The 11044-nt window shown below is 40.4% G+C and overlaps 1 long non-coding RNA gene across 1 annotated transcript; it reads right to left on the bottom strand.

The window, feature by feature from the left end:
* Positions 1-581: 581 nt before the first annotated feature.
* LOC109321029 lies at positions 582-9619 on the bottom strand. Its single transcript, XR_002103942.1, has 3 exons — positions 9563-9619; positions 7764-7767; positions 582-594 (listed from the first exon to the last, which is right to left on the bottom strand). It is a non-coding gene; the product is annotated as an uncharacterized LOC109321029 (long non-coding RNA).
* Between the last annotated feature and the right edge of the window lie 1425 nt (positions 9620-11044).

The raw sequence follows: 11044 nt of genomic DNA, 5'->3' as shown, positions 1-11044 counted from the left end.
TGTCTTATATTTAGCCATACTTGATATTGGTTGTGACCTCTGAATGCTTACTGTAATAAGAAAAGGTATTTAGCTGTGTTAGTTTGATCCATTCATAGCATCTGATGAAGTAGGCTGTTGCCTACTAAATTTTATACCTCTCTGAATGAATTAGTCTCCAGGGCAGTGAAAACTAAGAGCTGGGGAGGGATACTTTGAGTCTAAAAAGATTGAGAACAAGTACTCTGAGGTACCACACTGCCCTGCCTTCTGCCTGTAATAAACACAGAAAATTACATGTATAGCAAACACAGTGTCAGTAATGAAGAAACTGAAGCAAAGAGATTTAGGCAACTTAAATAGTAGTTATTCTGACTTCAGTAGTATGCAAGCTTTAAAACAATTTTAAAGGAAAGAACAAGGAAGATACAACAAATGGTACAAAATGCAACTTTTTCAAAAGATAGATCATGCCAGTCTAACCTGATATCTTCCTTTGAAAAGATAACTCTGTTTTGTTTTTTTTTTAAAGACAAGGGAAATGCAGTAGATATAATCTATCTGGACTTCAGTAAAGTACTTGATATGGTACCGCATGGGAAATTATTAGTTATGCTGGAAAGAATGGGGATTAGTAGAAGAATTGTAATGTGGGTAAGGGACTGGCTTTAAGAGAGGTAACAGTGGATTGTTCTGAAAGGGAAAAGAGCAGTCTGGAGGGAAGTTTACTAGTAGACTTCATCCTGGATCAGCCCTGGTTTTTACTTAACATTTTCATTAATGGACTTAGTGCACATAATAGGAGAGTGAAAATTAAATTTGATGATGAGAGAGTTAGGAATCATTGTCAATATAGAGAGAAGATCAAAATATTATATTGGGAGTACTGGATATCTTTGAGAAATAAAATAATAAAGACAGGGTAAGATTTGTACTACAAAGCACAAAGTCATGATTAGGGGACTAACAATGTCTGTTTTAAAAAAGAAGTTCATCAGCTGGAAATGACCTAGGAAGAGAGAGACCTGGGTGTATTAGTAGATCATAAAACAACTATTAGGGGTGTGTGAAATGGGCTCTATTTGATTCAGATTTGGCCTGAATCAGGGACAGTGATTGGATTAATAGATTTGGATCACTGTCCCGGATTTGATTCAGCTGAATCTGAAGATTTGATGCTGATTTGGAGAATCAGCGATTCAGACACGGACACAGCTTTAAAAGTTTTTTCTACATACCTTGAGGTAGCAGGCACGGCGCATGAATGCTGCAAGGCTGTGGTGGATGAAGAGTCCCACAGAAGCGTGGGGCCAGCATACCTGGAAGTGGACCAGAAGTACTTCCAGTCCACTTCCAGGTCCGCCAAGGAGTGTGGGGGGGAGGCCCCCATGCCTCTCTGGCTCGGTGATTGGCTGCAGGGGGACCCTGGTTGCCCCTCCCGACCCAGGAGGCACCAGTCGTTGAGCTGTGGAACGTAGGGGGTCCCCAACGCGCTCCCCGGCAGACCCAGAAGTGCTTCTGGTCCACTTCCAGGTCTGCTGCTGAGCATGCTGGGGACCCCCCTGCACTTCTGTGGGACAGTCCATGTGCCCCAGCATTGCAGCATTGATGAGCCGCTTGCTACCTAGAGGTATGTAAAAAAAAAAAAAAAAAAGAGCAAGCACTTAAAGCTGTGTCCATGTCCCAATCTCCAAATCTCTATGAATCAATTTGGAGGGTTCCAATTCGATTCAGAGAGATTAAAGGGTCCTCCGATTCAATTCAGATTTGGAGATTCAGCCACTGAATCGGGCCGAATTGAATCAGGGACCGAAGCTTTGCACAGCTGTAATGACTGAGTGGAATGCAAAAAAGACCAATATGAACCTAGGATGAATCAGGTGAATTATTTCCAGTGAAGATAAGGAAGTATTAGCATCACTGTGAAAGGAATTGTATAACAGATCACCTGGACTCCGGTGTGCTGTTCTAGTCTCCCATGTGTAAGGAAGATGAATTGAAACTGGAATAGGTACAGGAAAGGCAAGCAGGGCAATATGACTGGGGAAATAGAAAATCTGTCTTACAAGAAGCAGTGGAAGGATGTTGGCTTATTTAGCCCACAAGGATGAAAGCTAAGAGGGGATATGATTGTCTTGGAAGGTAGAACAGCCCTTTAAGCTAAAGGGCAGCGCTGAATAAATATAAACTGACCATGAATGAATTTAGACTGAAAATTAGAAGGATGTTTCTAACACTCAGAGGAATGAGATTATGAAAGAGCCTTTTTTGATGGAGCTTCATTATTTCATGTATAGGATTGTATGAGGTGGTTTCTTGTACGAGCAGGGGACTGATTTTCATGGCTTGGGAGGCTCCCCCCCAGTCCTGTGTTCATAACCAGTGAGGGTCAGCTTCTTACCAATATCTACCCTGCACAGTTTTGCTCTAAATTTGTGGTATGCTGTCACCATCTGTCACCAGCATGGTGGCTGAGGCTGTGCTTTGCTTCGTGAGCCATAAAATGTGTGATTTGAAAGTTAATATATTGTTTGTTCAGTGCATTTGCATTTTTGGACTTTTGCTAGTAGAAGATATAGCCCTCGATCCCTCCTCTGTGGGCTATGATTTTCCTTCATTATAAATATTTCACAGCAACCTTGGATATTTAATGATGTTACTGGAGGGAGGAACATCTGGATTCTTCCACCAGGTGCTATGGCTTCATCTTAGAAGTTGTTTGCATTGCTTTCACTCTTTTTGCTAAAATTAAATAGGAAAATATATGCCCACACTGTTCTGAACAGCCAAAGCTTTAATGAATTAATGTTATGTACTTATGTGAACCCTATTGCTGTGGCATTTGAGTGCCTCATGAAGTTCAAGGTATGTATTCTTATACCACCCCTTGTCAGGGAGGGTAGTACTGCCATCCACAGTTTACCAAAAGGAACTGAAGCTCTAAGGCTAAGTGAAGACACTTGGGAATATTAGGGAGAGGTTAGAGTGAGGTTAGAGTGAGGTTAGAGTGAGTTAAAATGGCTGCCCAGTCTAATTTAATATGCCCAGGTGAGGACCTTACATAGGTCAACCTGGATTGATGTAGTATCAGGCTTACTCGATCCAACTTGGACCAGTGTGTGGAACTTCCGTATGGTTACCTGCACAGCCCCAGAGCTGGGAAAGCCCAGCCACTCACCCCAGCCCCAGGGCTGTTTTCCCTACCTGCCCCCCTGACATTGGGCTATTTTTTGGCTCCTCACCTCCCCCTGGTGCACCAGCCAACCCCTCCCTACCCCCATTCCACAAGATGTTTTGGGTGTCGCTGAATTTATCACTGTTCACTGCTGCTGGGAGCTGAGCAAGTAAATATCTGTGAGGAGGGGGGCAGGAGGGATGGGGATGAAAGATTGCCAGGGAGGAGGTCATTAGACTATAGTCCCCCAAATCCACCCTACCCCTATCAGGAGTTAGGCCCTTTGATCCTTCTAGACCTTCGCAGACCTCAGCAACCCCCTGTGGATCCTGCCAGCCTCCCAAATCCTCCAGCCACTCCCACAGATCCCATTTGCCTCCCCCCGATCGCTCCCAAACTTGCTTGCCCCCTCCAATCCCCACAATGCCTCTCTGCTAGCCCCCCATCTTGACTTACCTTGGATCAGGTGGCTATTTGGAATATAATCTAACTTCCCTTTAATCTCCCTGAACATCTGCACTTAGCCAAAAAGGCTAAGTGACTGACTGGTAAGATCACACAGGAAGTCTGAAGAAAAGCAGGGACTATTATTTAGATCTTTTAGACTAGCACCCTAACCAGAGGACCATTCATCCTGTCAAAGTGCATAACAACTAGACATAAAACCTGGTTATTTGACTCATCTTCCTACTGATGCTTATATTTGTAGGAACCTGTATTGGTTTGATTTTTGAGGTGAGTTCTCCATTTACTAATCAGGAAGCTCTTTCTGCATCATTCATCTCTAGATGCTGGTCTTCAACTTTTTCTCCAGAAGGCACCCCCCCCATTCTATCTAATTGTTCTCAGCCTGTCCATAGTACCATTTTCTTGTTCCTTTTTCAAATTCTGTAGTTCTTAGAAACATGTTGAGGGCCACTAAAATATTTGCATTTTCAGTTTTCAGCATTTCAAATTTTTGACATTCTGTGAACAAACTTTGATCAGTAAACTTATTTGCTGAAATAGAGAAAGGATTAACACAATGTGTATATATCATTTGAGTCCTTTGTAGGCTCTCTTTTGGTCACTGGAGTAGTGCCTGGCTCTTGCATTGACTTTCTACACATGGGTGAATTCACCCAAAGAGATCAGAAAAATGTGTGAATATCAGCAAGAGCCAATTGAGTTTTTACTTTGGGTGAATATTTGTAGGAATTCTCAAGGTATGCGCTTAAAGATAGCCATTGATGTCTATGTAACATGTCTATGTGACATGTTATAAATGGGAGATTCATTCCTGAACCAAGGCCCGATACCCTATTTTCACCAAAAGTAACATAAAATTTTGTACTCATTCAATTATAGATAAGTAATATAGCTACATTAATGTATTTATATTGTAAATAGCAATCATATTGATTTGGAAAGACTTCTTTGAGGTGACTTTGCTGGACTTTTTGAAGGGCTCTTGGTTGGACTTTTTAAAGGGTTCTTGTCTGGAGTCTTCTCAGGAGTCTTGGTTGCAGGTTTTTCTGGATTCTTGTCTCTTAAAGAAAGTGTCCAAGGAAGTTTGGATAGATGTTCTCCAGGGAGATGAACAATGCAGCAAACTTGTTTGCTAGCATGGTGTCATGTCAAATCAAGCAATGTAAAGTCAAAACTGATGTTTGAAAGTTGAAACAGGGTGTCAATTTATAAGTGTTGTAAGTGCAAAATGTAACTTGAAACGTTGTAAGTTGAGGACTGCCTGTATAGACAATCTGGATAGATATTAAAATTCTTAGAACATCTTGTATAGTCCTAATAACAGTTCTTGTTATTATCTTGAATAACAAGAAATCTAGCTACAAATGTCTTGATGCTTGCTGAAAAAGCATTAAAGTTTCTGTTGACTGTATTGTAATTTTCTGAAATGTTGTAAAGTCCATCTAATAATGACTTTTTCTGTTTGCTTGACGTTAAAGCCCAGTGGTATTAATTTTACATGGTAATGACTGCATAGTGTTAGATTGAAAGATGTAAGTGCCACAGTGACAGAGATTGGAAAAACTCATTTATTTGCAGTTGTGATGTGCAGCTCAGTGGATTCTGACAACATAGAAAGCCACAGTTTTGTTAGACTGACATCACTTTGCTAGTTTGCTCTACTGATGGGTGCAGTTCGAATCCTTTAACCCATAGCAAAGTCCTTTCAATCCAGCTCTTTCAATTATTCATTTAACAAGAAAAGATACTTTGAAATTAGCCCTTACATATCATGTCTTCATTTTACATCCCCAGCACAGTTTACACTTGTTATATCCTTTTTCAGAACAGATTGCTATTGGAAAATGTCTGTATACAGTCTTTATAATTCATCCACAGATGTTCCACTGAATTTCAATTGTACCATTTCTATTTCTTTTGGGAACAGAGCTTGGGGTGCTACACATGCTTGCACCTTTTTTATACTTCATTGAAATAATTCACCTGATTTAAAAACCCTCATAACTAAAGTGATTCAGTAAATCTCTTTTTCATGTACAGTAAGTGGCTTGGTGTAAGGCACAGAACTCTTTCTGCTTTTACACTTCCTTTCATTTAATACAATTGTCCTTAGAAAAAGTAAGTCTATACATGATAAAAAAAAATACAAAGTGTAGCCAAGTTAGTGGGAAAAAGTTAAAACTTGTGTTTTTGTTAAGCTTCTAACAATGCTTTCTGCGATTCTGACTTTCTGACCAGTGCCTGTTTACACGTTTGCTAATCATTAACAATGTGTGTTTATCAGGATTTGTAGCCGTTGCTGGCCTATCTGATCTTACTCACTTTAAACAAAAACACTCTCAGCAATTGATCCTGTAGCCAAAATGGTATTCATAAAAAATTTAAGAAAGAGCTCTCAGTGTTTAAAAAATTTTTTTTTGAAGGAGCTGAAAAGAAAAAGGACTTGGAATTACAAGCAGTTAGACTTGGGTTTTTGCGTAATGACTCTTGGTATCCCACTGTGAGAAGACTTCCCCCAGCTTCTCGTCTGCATTCTTCCTCGTTCCCTGCGGGAGAATGAGTTGGATTTGTCTGCCATATTCACAGCAATCGAGGTGATCCAGGTTGAAAGAAAATCAATAAGATGTGTCCATTTATGCCTCACAAAGGAAGAAAGGTCTAAAGAACAGACATGGGACGTGATTCAAGCACTAGAGACTTAATAAGACTTCTACTTGTGTTTGAAGGGGATGGTAATTTATATTTTACTTTGAACTTTTTTTTTATGCTTCATAACTATCGGGATTCAGGCTGACATGGGAAGCAAGGAAAAGAAGGTTTGATGCTGTCTTAGAAGACCTAACCCATTTGGGAAGGCCATGCTCAAAAGTTCAAAAAATTTTGTTTTAGAAAAGATTAAAGAGACATCACATCATCATACTGATTTATCGCTATTGATAAAACTGGTTTAAAGTATTTTGGATTGGGATACAATAAAAAAAGTCTTTCTTCGAGAACAGCTGCAAGTTTCTCATTATTGGATGTCTTTTCTATCTGTTTGATATCGTTTTGCTTAGAAATATAGAAGCAGCTGTAATAGCTACCATGGTGCCACTTGAGGCTTTGTCAGGCCAGCTTCCCCTACCAGCCTCCTTCCCACCCACCCCCCAAAAAATTGTCATCCTGTTTGCTGTCTGTCAGATCAATTCTCAGAGTTTTGCTCTCCCAGGGGATATATAGTATAATCCCTTAGCAAAAATTCTTTTTTCTTTTTTTAAACATAGGGTGTTTTTCCAAGCAACCCTTGTGGTATCCTTTCACAATTTAGATGCAAGTATGCTGCTGTTCAGCAGGAATTAGGACCCAAGGGAATGGGGAAAAAAATCAACACAGGACTATAAACTTCAGGCTTGGCTTTTAGTCTCTGACATCTTTTTACCTCCTTGGGCAAGAAACAAACCCAACTTCTTACAAAAAAATCAAGGTAGTTAATGGTCTCACAAAGTATATTCAAGCAGCTAGCAAAGTTAAAGCATCCTAATCTCAATGTATGCCTTGGCTAGTGTAATATGGGCTGGTAGCTATTTCCCCACCTCTGCCTGTTTTAGCTATATATTCATGTGCAAAATCTGAACTAATGTTAGAAAGACTCCAGATTAAAGGTTTGAAACTGGGGACACCACATCCAGAAGAAGGAATCCATACTCACATATGCACAAGTCTAACTTGTTCTCATTAAGCAAGTCTTTGAGAGGCTCTCAATTAGGAGGAATTTCAAAGAAGGAAATAGGGGCTCACATTTCATGCAGGATGAGGGTAGAGGTTGTAAGGGAGATTTAGAACCCAAATTAGAGAGGCAAGGAGGCTTGCTGCTATTAAAGCTAATATTTGCTCCAGATCAACCCCCTCTCCCTCTCCCCTTCCCCCTTTCCCTCCCCCTCCCCCCTTCATTGAGTCTTTGGTGGATTTTTGCAGTTTCATCTAACTTTGAGACTTTCCAAAATAAATTGCAAAGTGGATTTGAGAAGAGTTCAGCCTATTAATAGAATCTGTTTTAAGGCTTAATTGGTATCAAACAAGATTTTAGTGAACACAGCCAAGTGTGCCCATTGTGTTTTTAAATGAGCAAAGCTAGCATTTAACAGAGATTGACTTACACAACTGTCCTTCACTTTCAAGAACTGTACTTGAGTGGGGTGAGATCAGAATATCAAAGTAGCCCCTGTAACATGCTGTCTCAAAAATATATATATATATCCATTTTCTGCATTTTGCAGCTGAATGATGTGTTATTGCAGCATGTCCCCTATTAAAATAATTATGAAATAACAGGGAAACTGAATGAAGCAGCTGGAGTACAATCTGGAAAACAATGCAATTCAAGATTGCATTGTTTAGAAAGAAAATACGAAAATAATCCTGACAAAAAGAAAAGGGAACTGCTGAACTGTCTACCACACAGGAGTGAGTTTTGCAGTTTAGGGAAGTGTGCTTTTGCCTGAGAGGCTCTGAAAACTCTCTGTAAGTGTCTTATTTATATAACAAAGGAGTTTCAAAATCAGCTTTGCCTCGGGTGACAAAGCGATGGCCCTCCAAGGTCCATATCTAAATCATGAAGAATAGGGGAGCTTTGATATCAGTGAATTTGGCATGGGTAATTCTCTTTCCCTGCTCCAAACCTAGTGCTAGTAATTTCAGTAAATAAAATATATAATAAAGTTATGTCACAGATTTTTAAGATCAGATGCATGAGTACTCTCCAGCTACTCTGTGCCTCTTGGGAGATAGCAAGGAAGCCTACGCAGCAGTTTTCACTTTGCCCAAAAAGTCATATGAGAGTGAGAACCCTGACACTTTGTCTTGTGCTGCCTCCCTCAGTTTTCTGTCTCTCTGGATAAAGTTTATCCCTCCCACACAAAACCTGAAGAAGACTGAGTGGAACCACTTCTTTCCAAGGGCAGTTTTGGAGACATAAGGAAGCCCTTAGAGAGCTACTGTTCCAGTCTGGCAGTGACTCCTAAGTAGATTTCTGCAATACTGAGCCCTATGGCCCTCATAAGTCCCCTTGCATGTCTTTGACCCTTAAACTCATAAGACTCCCTTGAACTCTTCCTTAATACCGGGTAGTTTTTCTACAGGATGTAACTTTTACAGAGTATGTGTTGTGCACTGAACAACTAAGCAAACAAGTTGGTCTCACAGACTCATGTTTCTGTTCCTTCACCAAGTCAAGCTGCTGCTGGTAAACAACACCCAAACCCTATGTATTGGATGTATCATGGAGACTTAGAATTATAGACTTCATACATTTCCCTAAAATTCAACCTCAGGGCACCAGATTCTCTTTCTCCCTCTTTTTTTGGGTGAAAGTAGAGGTGGCTGCACTGCAAGAGAAGATCCACTGCACAGTGTTGCACCCAGGAACTATTTTATGATGCATGCGAAATTTGCTGTTCTTTCTGCCCATCTGTTGGTTTCTCAGCAGTGCTGTGAAGGAAGGAGAAGAAAATATTCCAAAGGGAAAGAGCAAAAGTCTTCTCCAAGCAATGAAGCTGTATTGACATGGCCAGGCAATATGTGGAGATAGAATAAGGAGTCTTTTCTCTTCTGCGTACAACCAGAGTGAGAGTCTGGATCAGCAATTCACAGTAGTTTTCTGGTGGTGGGCCAGAATGACCCCGCTTGAGTCTGAGGTGCTCTAGCACTAGGACCTGGCCACTGCTGCTGCTACCGCTGCCATTTCTCCTGCTGCCTGGCTAGAGCTCTAGACTGCCAAAGGTGTTCTCCTCCCACCTGCCTCTGGGCCAAATCCAGCCTGTAGGCCATAGGTTGCTGATGGTCCAAACCATCAAGACTGCAACACTGCCAGCACCAGACGTAGACTCCTGGTGGCCCTGGGCAAACTTTGAGTATCGGGCCCCCCTTCGCCAGAGATAATGATAATAATAATCAAAACATTACCATTTTGGGGCCCCCTTTCTGTCTGGGCCCCAGGCAGCTGTCCGGTTCACCCATGCCCTGAACACTGCTCTATTCCTAGTTGCTTCAAAGAGCAAATTATTTTAGGGGACCGATTAGCTTGGACAACTCTTTCTCTGCCACTTCTTTGTGGTGGCCATCAGAAACAGCTCTTCAGGAAGCATTACAAAGTTACTTTAAGTTATTTGGGACAGTACCCGTCTTCTTGCTCAGCATTTATACGGAGTCCGGACTGCAGTAGGGTCTTGTTGCAGGTTTGGGAATCCTAGGCACCAACTCTTTATAAATACTTGTTGCTATTGTAAAAAGCCAGGAAACTCAGGGAGGGTAAAATGATCTTCCTATGCATTTTGGCAGGCCTGTTACTAAAGGCAACAATTTAGCAGGAGGGAAAAAAATAGAATACATCCATATAGTATTCACCCAAGAGGGCAGCTGTATTTCAGTATATTGCTGATTGCCCCCAGCTACTTAATTCATTCTGTGGAATAAAAGGAAAAAAGGATTTTTTTTGTGTTGTTTCTGCCCAACAGAGGTAAAAATCTTTACTGAATAATGATGAATGGGAGAGATAAAAAAATACTTGAAGCAAGTCAGTTCACTTCTCCTTTGCAGAAGAACTGTGAGAATTATTCTTTTTTTTATTTAAAAAAAACCCCCTTATTGGAATGCTAATTTTGATTTTGATTATCTGTCACGGCCTGCTTTGAAGTTTTCCAGACAAAAATAAATATCTCCATAACAGAGAGGATTATAGTAGTCTTGTTTAGAATCATCTGACTAAGAGTGACATCTAATTTCAGAATATATAACATTTTATTGAGGCCACAGAGACTTTGAAAGAGCTTGACTTTCTTCTATTTTGTAAATTTTCTATAACTGGTTTAATAGGGTTTTTAGTTCAGCCAAAAAAACAAGGGCTAAAACATTTCCATCAACCATATTGTTGGGGAAATATAAAAGAAATATAATTCAATTTAAATAAAGCTATAGCTAGGTTATATCGTCCTTATCTTAGTAAAACGTATTTTCTGTTAGACTTCCAAAAAATAAAAAAATAAATATCTGTGCCTCAGTCTTGAAGACTCTGCTTGGATAAATCAGGCCTTGGCAGCTCTGTAATTCATGAAACAATACCTCTAGCTCTACTGGAATGGGAGCAGGATGTTTCAAGCTTTATGATTCTGTTCAATTCTGGAGCGTTAATGGGGCTATTTGTAAAGAAAGAAATATAATGAGTTATCACAAAACACAGCAAGATCTCTAGAAAGGGGCAGCCTCCCATCCATCAACCATTCTAGCGTATTCACAAAAGAACAGTGCAAGAAATCTTGGGTGGACAATGGGGAATTTTGCTTTTACTCTAACCTGACTTTCACAAATTGTGGTGGGAGAGGAACATTATTTTCTTTACAAAATGGCCTCAACACAGCCCTAAATTTAAGGGGGGAGGAGCAGGGGATG

The sequence above is a fragment of the Crocodylus porosus genome, unplaced genomic scaffold, assembly GCF_001723895.1.
Source record: "Crocodylus porosus isolate Cpor-Errol unplaced genomic scaffold, CroPor_comp1, whole genome shotgun sequence".
NCBI classification, from domain to species: domain Eukaryota; kingdom Metazoa; phylum Chordata; order Crocodylia; family Crocodylidae; genus Crocodylus; species Crocodylus porosus.
Note: the sequence above shows the minus strand (reverse complement) of the source record. Positions and strands in the feature narration are given on the sequence as shown.